This window comes from Ailuropoda melanoleuca, chromosome 8 (assembly GCF_002007445.2).
Source record: "Ailuropoda melanoleuca isolate Jingjing chromosome 8, ASM200744v2, whole genome shotgun sequence".
Taxonomy (NCBI): domain Eukaryota; kingdom Metazoa; phylum Chordata; class Mammalia; order Carnivora; family Ursidae; genus Ailuropoda; species Ailuropoda melanoleuca.
This window is the reverse complement of record NC_048225.1, coordinates 91034112-91044339: the sequence shown is the minus strand read 5'-3', so window position 1 is coordinate 91044339 and position 10228 is coordinate 91034112. Positions and strand designations below refer to the sequence as shown.

At 46.1% G+C, this 10228-nt stretch overlaps 1 protein-coding gene across 4 annotated transcripts in view; it reads left to right on the top strand.

Moving 5' to 3' along the window:
* The window catches only part of PROX1 (prospero homeobox 1), a 52228-nt gene that overhangs the window by 24528 nt on the left and 17472 nt on the right, over positions 1 to 10228 (top strand). The window lies entirely within an intron of this gene.

Here is a 10228-nt window from a genome sequence, read left to right as displayed (position 1 = left end):
TTCCCAGAAAGCAATAGCTACACAACGATGAAAGATGTGTGGCTACGAGTAAGGCGTTTCTCTACTGTCTAATGCGGTGCCTCAGCAAACATTTTTCATGGCAACATGATGACTCTCCACGAGACAACACTAGCAAATCTCCCAGTCCTCACAAAGGCATTTTGCTGAGCCCTGCTGGCTGAGGCAACAATAGTTAGAGGTGGGAACTTGGCAGGGTTCTGTAGGCTGAACCCCTGGCGGTGAGTGTAGATAGGCTTTGGGTGACTTGACCATGTTGGTCCTTTTCTTGTGTTATCTTGAGGATAGGAAAGTTCTTCTCCCACATCTGCTCCTCCAGGGGACCTTATGTTCTATTCTTGCTTTCCTCATGTAGCTAGGCACCCAGAAACACCCAGGAGGTTGGCTACTTCAAAGGAAGAGAAGGGCATCTTGGTCTAGACTTGTCAATGAAAGCACCTGCGGAGTTCTTTGGGGGCCCTTCTCGCGCTGCTTCTGACAGGACAGAGCAGCCTGGTGGGCAAGCAAGCACCGAAGGTGGAAATTTAGCCATGGGGAGGTCATGGTTTTCCCTTGAATGTTTGAACGGTTCTACTGCGAGCCAATTTATCTTCGTTATCCAAGACAAATATGTTTTTCTTGCCAAAAGTGTTATGAGCAAGGTTTCTCTTTGGTTGAACACATTACAAGTGGGGATCCTTCTTGTATTGCTTTGCTGTTGTAAAATCTCTGTGTTTAAAGTCTGTTGTCAGAGAGCGCTGGTTTACCATCCCCACAGAACTCTCTAACAGAATTTCTTCTAGAGCTGACGCGTAGCTAACCATTTTAAAGAAATCTTATGAAGACTTGCATTTCTTTTTCTCCCCCTTTCTGATAAGTCTGTTGCTCTAAACTTTACCCAAAGAGAATTCAACTGTGTGCTAATGAACTCTTTACAGCTGATAACGGCAAATATTTGTTTGGCGGTGTGCGTCAAGCTTCCTAAAAGAATTGCCCAAGATTCACGCGATGAGTTCTGCATTTTTGCTGTGTGGTATACTCGAGAGGACAAATCCTTACGGTGCACATTAGGATTTTTAGGGTTCTTAAACCGTACCTGGTTGGAATGTAATCCCCTGATCACACAGCACAAGGGCCAAAATGACACAAGCAGGGGCGCCTGGCATGAAGACATACCCAACAAGCTGCTCCACTTAGCATCATCTAGACCCTCCTCTAATATGATTAACATCTGATACTTCTCTCTTTGTGAATCATACCCACTTCCAGCCAGGACACCTCTCCTTTATCTGCTGTGCCTATTTTAAGACTGCTTCAGTGCAAGGAGTATGGGGCCCGGGGAGCAGTTTTGTCACTTCTCATGTGACTTCAGACAAGTTATTTGTCTATTCTGGGTCTTTTCCTTCTTCAGTAAAAAACTAGGATCTTTCCGGAAATGTGGTAAGAAAGACATAAAGCAGAAACATGGATCCTGTGCCGTTCCCTCCACTCACACATAGGCACATACGCATACACGCATGCCCGCCGCCACGGACGATCACTAAACAGCATTTCATTTCGCCTCCCAGTTGGGCGCATTTACTAACAGCAGCTTCGGATAAGATGATCCCTTCTTTTCTGTGCCTTTGTGCATGGAGGTCAGTGCTTAAGTGAGATGCTTAAAAAGCCACTGGTCTTATCGATGTAGCTTTACCACCGCGGGCCACGGCCACAAGCCACAGTAGACCCGGCACCTCAAGCCGAATATCTCAGCTGATACAGTGGGCACTGCTTGACTTCTGTATTTAAGTTTCCCCTCTTAAGATCAAGTAAAGTGAGTCTTCGAGGAGCAAGGGAAGAGGATGGCCAAGTAGAACTGTACGCCTTTTTTTTTTTTCTTTTCTAATTTTTAAACAGGGATGAAGCATGGTAGAAAGACTTTGAAGTTACTGCTACATGTTGCCCAAAGATCCAGTCAGTGGTGTAAAGGAATATATATATTAATGCAATTGAGTATTAGCTGGTCAATTAATAAAACAGCTTATTGATGGCATTTTTAAGTTTCTCAATCAGTTGTTTATAACAATAACAAAAAAGCTAACGTTTATTGGCTGTACTATGTCCTGGGCACTCTTCTAAATGTTTTCCCGTATTAACTTATTTAATGTGAGCGATAATAATGATATGGGTGTTCATAGAAGAAAATGCTTAGTTTGCCTGAAGCTTTATACTAGTTTTTGAGAAATTCTAAACTGGTGGGAACAGGCAGAGCTAGGGAAAGAGAGAATGGAACGAACACTTTCCCTCCTTCACTGTGACTTTCTTCTTCCTTCTTTCTCTTCTGCTGCTTGTCTGTTTTCAGCTTTCTGCCCCGTCTGCCTCTGCCTCTGTCCTGAGCTTGCTGGTGGCACCTCTGTCACTGCCGAGCACCATCCCCCTCCAGCCCCTGCTGCTCATGGCTCTCAAGGCCAGAGTGGTTGCTGACCCCTGGCCTACAGGAAAATGAAGCAGATGGGGAAGGTTTATCACCAGCCAGGAGGGAGTGGCTTGAATCTCTCTCCTCCTCTATACCCCGCGTTTCCTGGCCTTTATGAGTCAGGACCTTCTAAGTGACAGGAGGGCTTGTTCTGCCTTTTGTATCAGTTTACACAATGGCCAAGATTCTTGGCACAGCCCTCAGCCTCAGTGTGCTGAGAGCTTGAGAAGACCCAGGGGAAGTGGGAGAAGACACGGCAGGGGGAGGGGCGCGCACGCCACCGTCCGTCTGAGCGGGAGGAAAGAAAGTTGGCCACTCACACGGGGTGGGGCACCTGGCTTCTGAAGGTGAGTGTGCGAAGGTGTGCAGGAAAGGGGTGTTTAATTACAGGCCGCATCTTTCACTCCTACTTCTCACGTTTAATGAGATTGGCAACAATAAATTTGTCTTTCCAGGTGTTATGGTATATATTTCCATGCTTCATTCTCACTTCACTTTGAAGAGGTTCCAACATTTTTTATGGGGAGGGAAAGGAGGGTTGGGATCCCTTCCCAGTTTTTAAATCATACTGATACTTCTGACTTTAGGGGCAGATGAGTTGGATTTTATGACTTTTTGGTTTCCCTCACAACTGTGACAGGAAGGAAGGTAATGATGGCTGTCAATTTCCAAGGCTGCCCCGCGCGTCCCCTGTCATTCTCCAGTACCAGGAGGGGGTAGCTCTTGCCCCTCCGTGCTCAGCTAGCATCCCCCCCAGACCTGCTGGTGGTACGCATTTACCTGCAGGCAGGAGCCACGTGCCCTAAAAGAGTGACTAGTCCCCATCGCCCTCCCTCAAGACCCAGGTTTGGGGATGGGAGGCTGAGAAAGAAACAGAACCTGACTCATCGATTAGCGGGCTCGTACAGACCATCTCCTAAGTCACTGACATCCCACAGAGCAGATGCTCCCTCCCAGAGCCTGGGCTTCAACTTTTTTCCAGGTGTCACATGACCGGCAGACTCACTTCTGTGTCGTCTCGCTTTCCCCTTAGAAAGAGAAAATAAAAACGCAGCACCCCTCCCATCCCACCCCCACCCCAGACACTGAAATACACGTGCTGAATACATCCTCTCCACCCTGCCCGCCCCCCCTGCCCAACTCTCCCGCTTCTCACACAACCCACGTTTAAGAAGATTTAATGTATTTGGAAATCTTTCATTCACATTGTCATCCCTTTAAAGAAAAATGAGGACAGGTGGATTTAGGAAGCGCTTCCCTCCGCTCCAAATAGATACTTAAATATGAGTGATCATTGGGGAAACTGGCACATGAGTGAAAACCTTTTACTGCTGTTGCAGTCTTTTGGCCTCCGAGCCGCTGAGCTGTTTGAGTGATCACATGACACACACCCTTGGTGGGCGGCTAGGAGGAAAAGAGACTCTTACCATTTCTTCCCCTGCCAGTCCCGCCACTGACAAGCCAAATTGATCTTTTAAGAGACTAAATGAATGTTCTCTAAATATATGTATACACATGGCTGTCTGGGAACATATTCCTGTACAGAATGATGGCTTGAAGTGTAAGGGAGACAACGGTAAAGACACCGGCTTCGAGGTGGGCAGGAAGGGTTGGGGGGTGAGGGTGGGGGACAGAGGCAGGATGGTGCACGCACGGAGCTTCGTTTTTGCACCACTGTCCTTTTGGGATTCAAGGTGTTGATCAGTATAATGAAGCGGGCCCATTGATTTATCATCTATTTGGTAATGTCGTTGCATTTTTAGCTCCCTGTGTCTTTTTTGTCATTGGGTTACATTCAAGCACAGTAAGATCAGCTTTAAAACCTCCTTACTCAACAGCTGTATTAGTTATAGCATTCCATGACCTTTCTCAACATTCTTAAAGAAAAAGATACAGTGTAACGTCGCTTTACTTTGCTTATTGTCCTTTGTTGGGGTGAACAAAGCATTTTCTACAGTGGCTATAGCACATAATTATACAGCTTTCAATGGCAGTATCTTGGCACATATCAAAGTTCAGAGAAGCCTTTAGAAAAAAAAAATGTTTTGTGGCAGCCTAGGGAGGGTCTCATCTTTCCTTCAGAAAATAGTTCAAGGCTCTTCTGTCAAGCTTCCCTACTTAGAGCTTTTTCTCCTCCTGCTTCATAAAGTTTAAAGCGGATTCAGTGGAGTTCTATGATCTATTTCCTTTGAAAGATTGTTCCTCAGCACAGAGAGGCCCTTTGACTTCAAGAGTTCACAGATTCATGTCTTTAGGTATCATATGTCTGACCTTATCAGTTACTCCATTTAATGTCGGAGAAAAAGTCTCAACTCTTTGTGTTTGTCTGTTTTGCCTCTGTGAAATGATTTGGTGAAAAGACCATCCTTTTTAACACACCACTGAGAGGCCGTTTCTGCTGCAACCTACCCTGTGGCTTTTCTCTCTTAAAAAAAAAAAAATTGTCCTTGTGTTTTGTGTATGGATGAGTTCACAGTGAGAATAGAATTATACAAGGGCAGACGCACACACAAAAAAAATCTTTTGCTTTCCTCCCTCCCCGCCGCCCCCCCCCATGATCTATTGGCTCTCTTGGTGGCTGTACCCCAACAGGAGAAGCCATTTAGCAAACACAGAGGTGGCAGCCGTGGTGCTGGGATGGCAGTGGGTTTTCCCTTGCTTCGACCTACCCCTAAGGCCTTCATAATTAATTGTCCTTCAGAGATGAGGGAAGTTCAGAGACAGTGTGTGGAGTGATGCCTATTGTCTGACATTCAGTTCTCCTTGCCTCTGCTCTTTTTCTTCGTCCCACAAAGGGTTATCAATAGGAGAAAGGGAGCAAGTTCTCTGCGGAAAGCCGCTGGTGGTGGTTGGAGCTTTCGGTGGGATGCTAGCATTGTGTTCAGCCCATCCTGGCTTAAATGTCTGGAGAAGTTCTAACAGCCTTTTGAAAACGAGCCTGTTTATTTCGCCTAGATTAAACAAACTCATTTACCAGCCTAAAGCTTGTTCAAAAGTTGGCGATCTCTTTTCACGTGGCAGATAATATTTTAAATCAAATTTCCTTGTCCTCCTCCCACCCCCGGATTTGATTTCACTGTAATCGTTGGGTTCTTTTTCAGCCGCAGGGCAGAAAATTTAGTGCTCGTTCACTCATTTCTCTTAAGTATCTCCATATAAATTTGCAAGAGTAAGTATTTTTTGCAAATGCTTTTTCTGGTGAAGGGTAGGACTTTGGTTCTTGAAAGTAGATCATTCTCGTTTAAAAATATTGTGTCACCTTCAGTGATTACCTTAAGCCAATCTTCAGTGCTATTTGGTAACATGACACAAAACAGGGCAAACTGTGTGCCCCCCAACCCCTGCTTTTGGCTGACACGCAAACGAAAGATGCGGTGTAGAGACAGCTATTTGAGAAGTAAAGGAGGAGGGCCATTAATGATTATTATACTTCTGTTCCTGTTAAATAGGGTGAAGCCAAGAAAAACAAATATAATTGTTCTTCCAAAGAGCGGTTGAACGGGCACATTAGAAAGCTTTAAGATCACTTCACTGTAGGGTGCACAACGACATCGAGGCTGAAGGGAACCGTAAATCAAGGAGATCTCTGGGCCTCTCAGAGCAGCTCCTCCTGGAGGAAGGGACCCATCAGGATGGCCAGAAGTGATTTCTGTCCCCATAGCCTCCTTGAACAACTTTCACCAGAGACCTTTTGGTATTTAAAGAGAACCTGTGTATGGAAGTTGACACAACTAATACAGTCATACCGAAAAGGGGGTCATAAAAAATTAAAGTTATTCTTATGAATCTTTCATCAGAAGCAATGGAAAGGGACACGAGTGTAGTCTCAGTCCTTTGTGCTGCAAGCTCTTCTTCCGGGCTCTGGGCTATTGTTCTTGCAGCTCCTCAAACAGACTTTCACTTTCAAACTGACAAAAGTCACTTAAAAGCCAGACAGCTGTACTAACACACCCACCTTAGCGAGCGGGAGCCGCGGGCAGGTGCCGAGCCCTCTGAGAGACCTCCTTTCACATGGGCGGGGGCTGCTTCCTCCCGCCTGCCTGCTGCCTGTGCCCTCGTGCCCAGGGTGGCCATATGGGGCCGTTTCGTGTCCCACGCCCCCCCCGCCCTCAGGTGCCCCCAGATTTTTCTTGCCTTCTCTTTATAGCCTGAAACAGGGACGTCTGTGATCATATTGATACCTCAGGTGGGATGGCCAGGGCCAGGTTTGAGAAAAGTTTGAACACAGAACTTGGCAGAAGGCAGAGGGAGTTTGTCTCAAAACTCTCACCTTCCATTTCCCCCTTGCTTCTCCTTATTCAGCCTTTCTCCTGCCGGTCTGAAGCTCTCTTGAGCGCTTCAGATTGCTGCTGCCGCCTCAGGAGTACCTTGGGTCAGGAGAGAAACACGCACCGGTGGTGGGGACGGGCCTCACCTCGGGACTGAGGGTCCAGCTAGAGACAGATAGGCTAGGGAGTTCTGCCTGCGTCCCAGGCCTCGGGGCAGCCGCCGCCGTGGGCCGTGGCGAGTCCTCCCTGTGTGTGTATTACAGGCCCCCCCCTCCCCTGTCACCTTGTGTACAGTCTGGTCTGTGACACTGATGGTGATTATGTCATTATTTTGCTCTGGGGGCCCTGGCACATCTGCAGAGCCCAAGCACATCTTCTTTGTGGCGCTGGCAAACATCCCACACCACAAATGCTTCATTAGCCCTGCTGCCGGCCTCCTTGCCAGACGCGAGTGCCCAAGCCCAGGCTTCTCCCTGCTCCGTTCTTTGTGTCGCTGATGATCATGTATTCATCTTCCCGGTTCTTCCCCATTTTCCTCGACTTCTGAACTCCAGATGTCCCAGTTTTCTTGCCCAAATCACTCTGAGGTCTGCAATGAGAAGCAGGATGACTCTGCTGCTTAACCCCTCCCCACCTCTGCCACCTTCCGACTTCTCCGTTCCCCAGATGGACGGTGACTTTGAATAGCTCCCCAGCGTGAGGGCTTAACATTTTCAAACTTGCAGTTTGCACAGATACCCAGGGACTGCTCCCAGTGTATGACGGTAGATCGGGTTGGGAGTAGGCGTTATTTATTAGCTGCTATTTATTGGACAGATGCCTTTCTCCTCCATGCCACTCCTTTCCTCTTCTTGGCTCCTTTATTTCCTTTCTACGAATTGCCACATTTTACCAATTTTCAGAAAGCAGACTAAAATGTGAGTACAGAAAAGATTCTTCATGCTTCACTGTGCATGTTATGGTCATCTGAAGGTTCTTTTTCTCTGAATGGAATCTCCATCTCCACTCTACCCCCTACCAAAGTCTCCTGCCTCCTTCTGCAGCCCTAACCTCCCCAGCCCCCAACAATGACCTATTATTAGATATTTAAAGTGATTAGCACTTGGCCCTTTTGGAAAGGAGCTAAAACATTTCCCTTAAGTTTTATTCTGTGTGTTTCGCAGAACCACAGCCTTTGTTAAGGTGTGCTGGTTTCTCCGTTAACTGCAGTAAATTTCAGAGTTTAATATATTGGGCTGTGATGGGCGCTCCATAATTGGGATGTTTAATTTCCCCTTAAATTTGAATGAATTGGTCTGTGTTACCATACTATGAGTAGCTTTTCCAATGGACAGTTTAACCAGTTTTCATCTCCCAACCCACTGCAACATAAGATGTTTGAAATGTCTCATCTTTGAGTAAAACTGAGATTTTTCGTTTTAAGGATTAAGTTCATATTTTTATGGGAATCGCGGTCAGACGCTAGGACAGACACTGGTGGGGAATAAAGAAGTCTCCCTGAGAGGAATGAGTTGTCATATCATACCACACCTGAACACTTTCCAGTCACGGAGCCCCATTCCGAATCTTAGGAACGATCTGGCTGGGAGAGTGAAGGGAGAGGTGGTCAGATCAGTTGGCTACCCAGCCCCCCAGGCAGGAAGCCGGTCAGGAGAGGCTGGTACCCATCATTGATGAAATCATCTTCGAAAGACTCAGGATGTCCCCAGAACATTCCCAACCCTCCATTATTAGCTCATTATGGTTTTATCACCCATGGGTTTATTTAAACCTTTTTTTTAAACCTAACTGCATTCTCAGAGTATACCACTCCTCAAGATAATAATTCTCTAAATTTATTACCTGCTGTGAAAATTGTATCTTCTTTTTACGGCTCTTAAAGTGATTTCCCTGGAACTCCAAAGGGATCTCCCTTGTTATAATATCCTGGGATTTGTGAACAGGACTGTGGCCATATTCTCCATTTCCTTTCTGATTTTATAGACTTTGATCATTCCTCCCTCTTAATCTTCATCTCTCCAGATTAAGGGGCTCTAATCCTTTTTAAAAGTCTAATCTCATACAGTAAGTGGGCTGCCCCGATCATTTTCGCTGCCCTTCCGTAATGCGTTTCCGGCATGACTGTGTCTTCTCGAGGGACGGTTGCACTTACCAGACCGTGGGACAGAAATCCAGCCATGGGCAGCCACACTACCGTTTGGTGGTTGCACCTTTCTCACACACACCCAATGCGATTTATTTTGTTTGTCCCAAATTTTATCCTTACAAGTCGGATTTCTTGAGTAACATCTCAGTAGCACTTTTTGGTTAAGATGATCCCACGAGACCAGTCTATAAGACTCTTGGCAAGTGTTCTGGCAAATCTGAATGTGTCTCCAGGACATACCCCGCCAAATAAAAAATGGGCAGATCCACCGTGCTGTCCGGATATTTCCAGTGTTTTTGTAGATAAAGTATCAGGGTATTTGATATCATGAAGACATGGCCTTAGTCTTGGGCTTAAGTCTATAAAAATGATAAAACTAGGGCAAGAAAGCTGTGGTCTCTTAATTATTCTCAGGCAGGATACAAAATTTTTGCTTACAAGTAGGTGTTATTTTATATGAAAGCATCACCTTGAAATCTTAAGAAGGAAATCCTTTGGGGAGTCTTTGCAATGTCAGTAGTCCTGAACTAATAATAGTGCAGAACCTAAGAGCATGGATTCCGGAACTGGTTCCTGGGGGTCAGATCCCAGCTCCTGAAACCTTGACAAGTGTTTTACCCTCCCTGTGCCTCAGTTTCCTCATCTATAAAATGGGGAAAATAATATCAACTACCTCACAGAGTTGTCTTGAGAATTAAATGAATATACATGACTATATTAGCACAAAGTAAGTGCTGTGCAAGCATTTGCTTTTATTAATTCATAGAGCCAAGTAAAAGTTACCTTGTTGCCGTTATCAGTAGCTCAACTATTGCGCCATTTCCTGCTGACCCTAAATAGGCAAACAAACAAATGAGCAAACAGGGAGTTCTCATCAGAATTGGGACAAAGAGTCAATGCAAAACTGGGTTTAAGAAGAGAAAGTGATTCCTCCTATGCCAGGGGTGGCTGTAAAGGTGACATCAGCCTGGAACAGCTCCAGGATTCTGGAGTCATGGGTTCCAGATGAGAAGGGCTGCAATGAGGGGATGGGGTCTGGCAGAGGGAGCACGAGTTGGAGGACCTGCCGCTGGCAACACCTGTCTCGCTGGGCTCTACTTTGCTCACCCGTAAAGTGGTAAAATGAAACACAGAGCTTTGTTCTATCTCTGAAATTCGGTGATTCTAGAAGATGTTCTGCATTCTTGAAATAAATCCTGGGCACGATGCAAAGCTTTAAGCAGTGACTGTGGAACCCCTAGGAATCCAGATGGTGTCCATGTGGGGCCACTTCCGCCCTTGTGGCTCTGCTGTAGCGTAATTATCTCAGTGAAAATCTCTAGGGTGCCCATTTTCGTGTTCTCCCAAGGCCCTCTTTGCAGA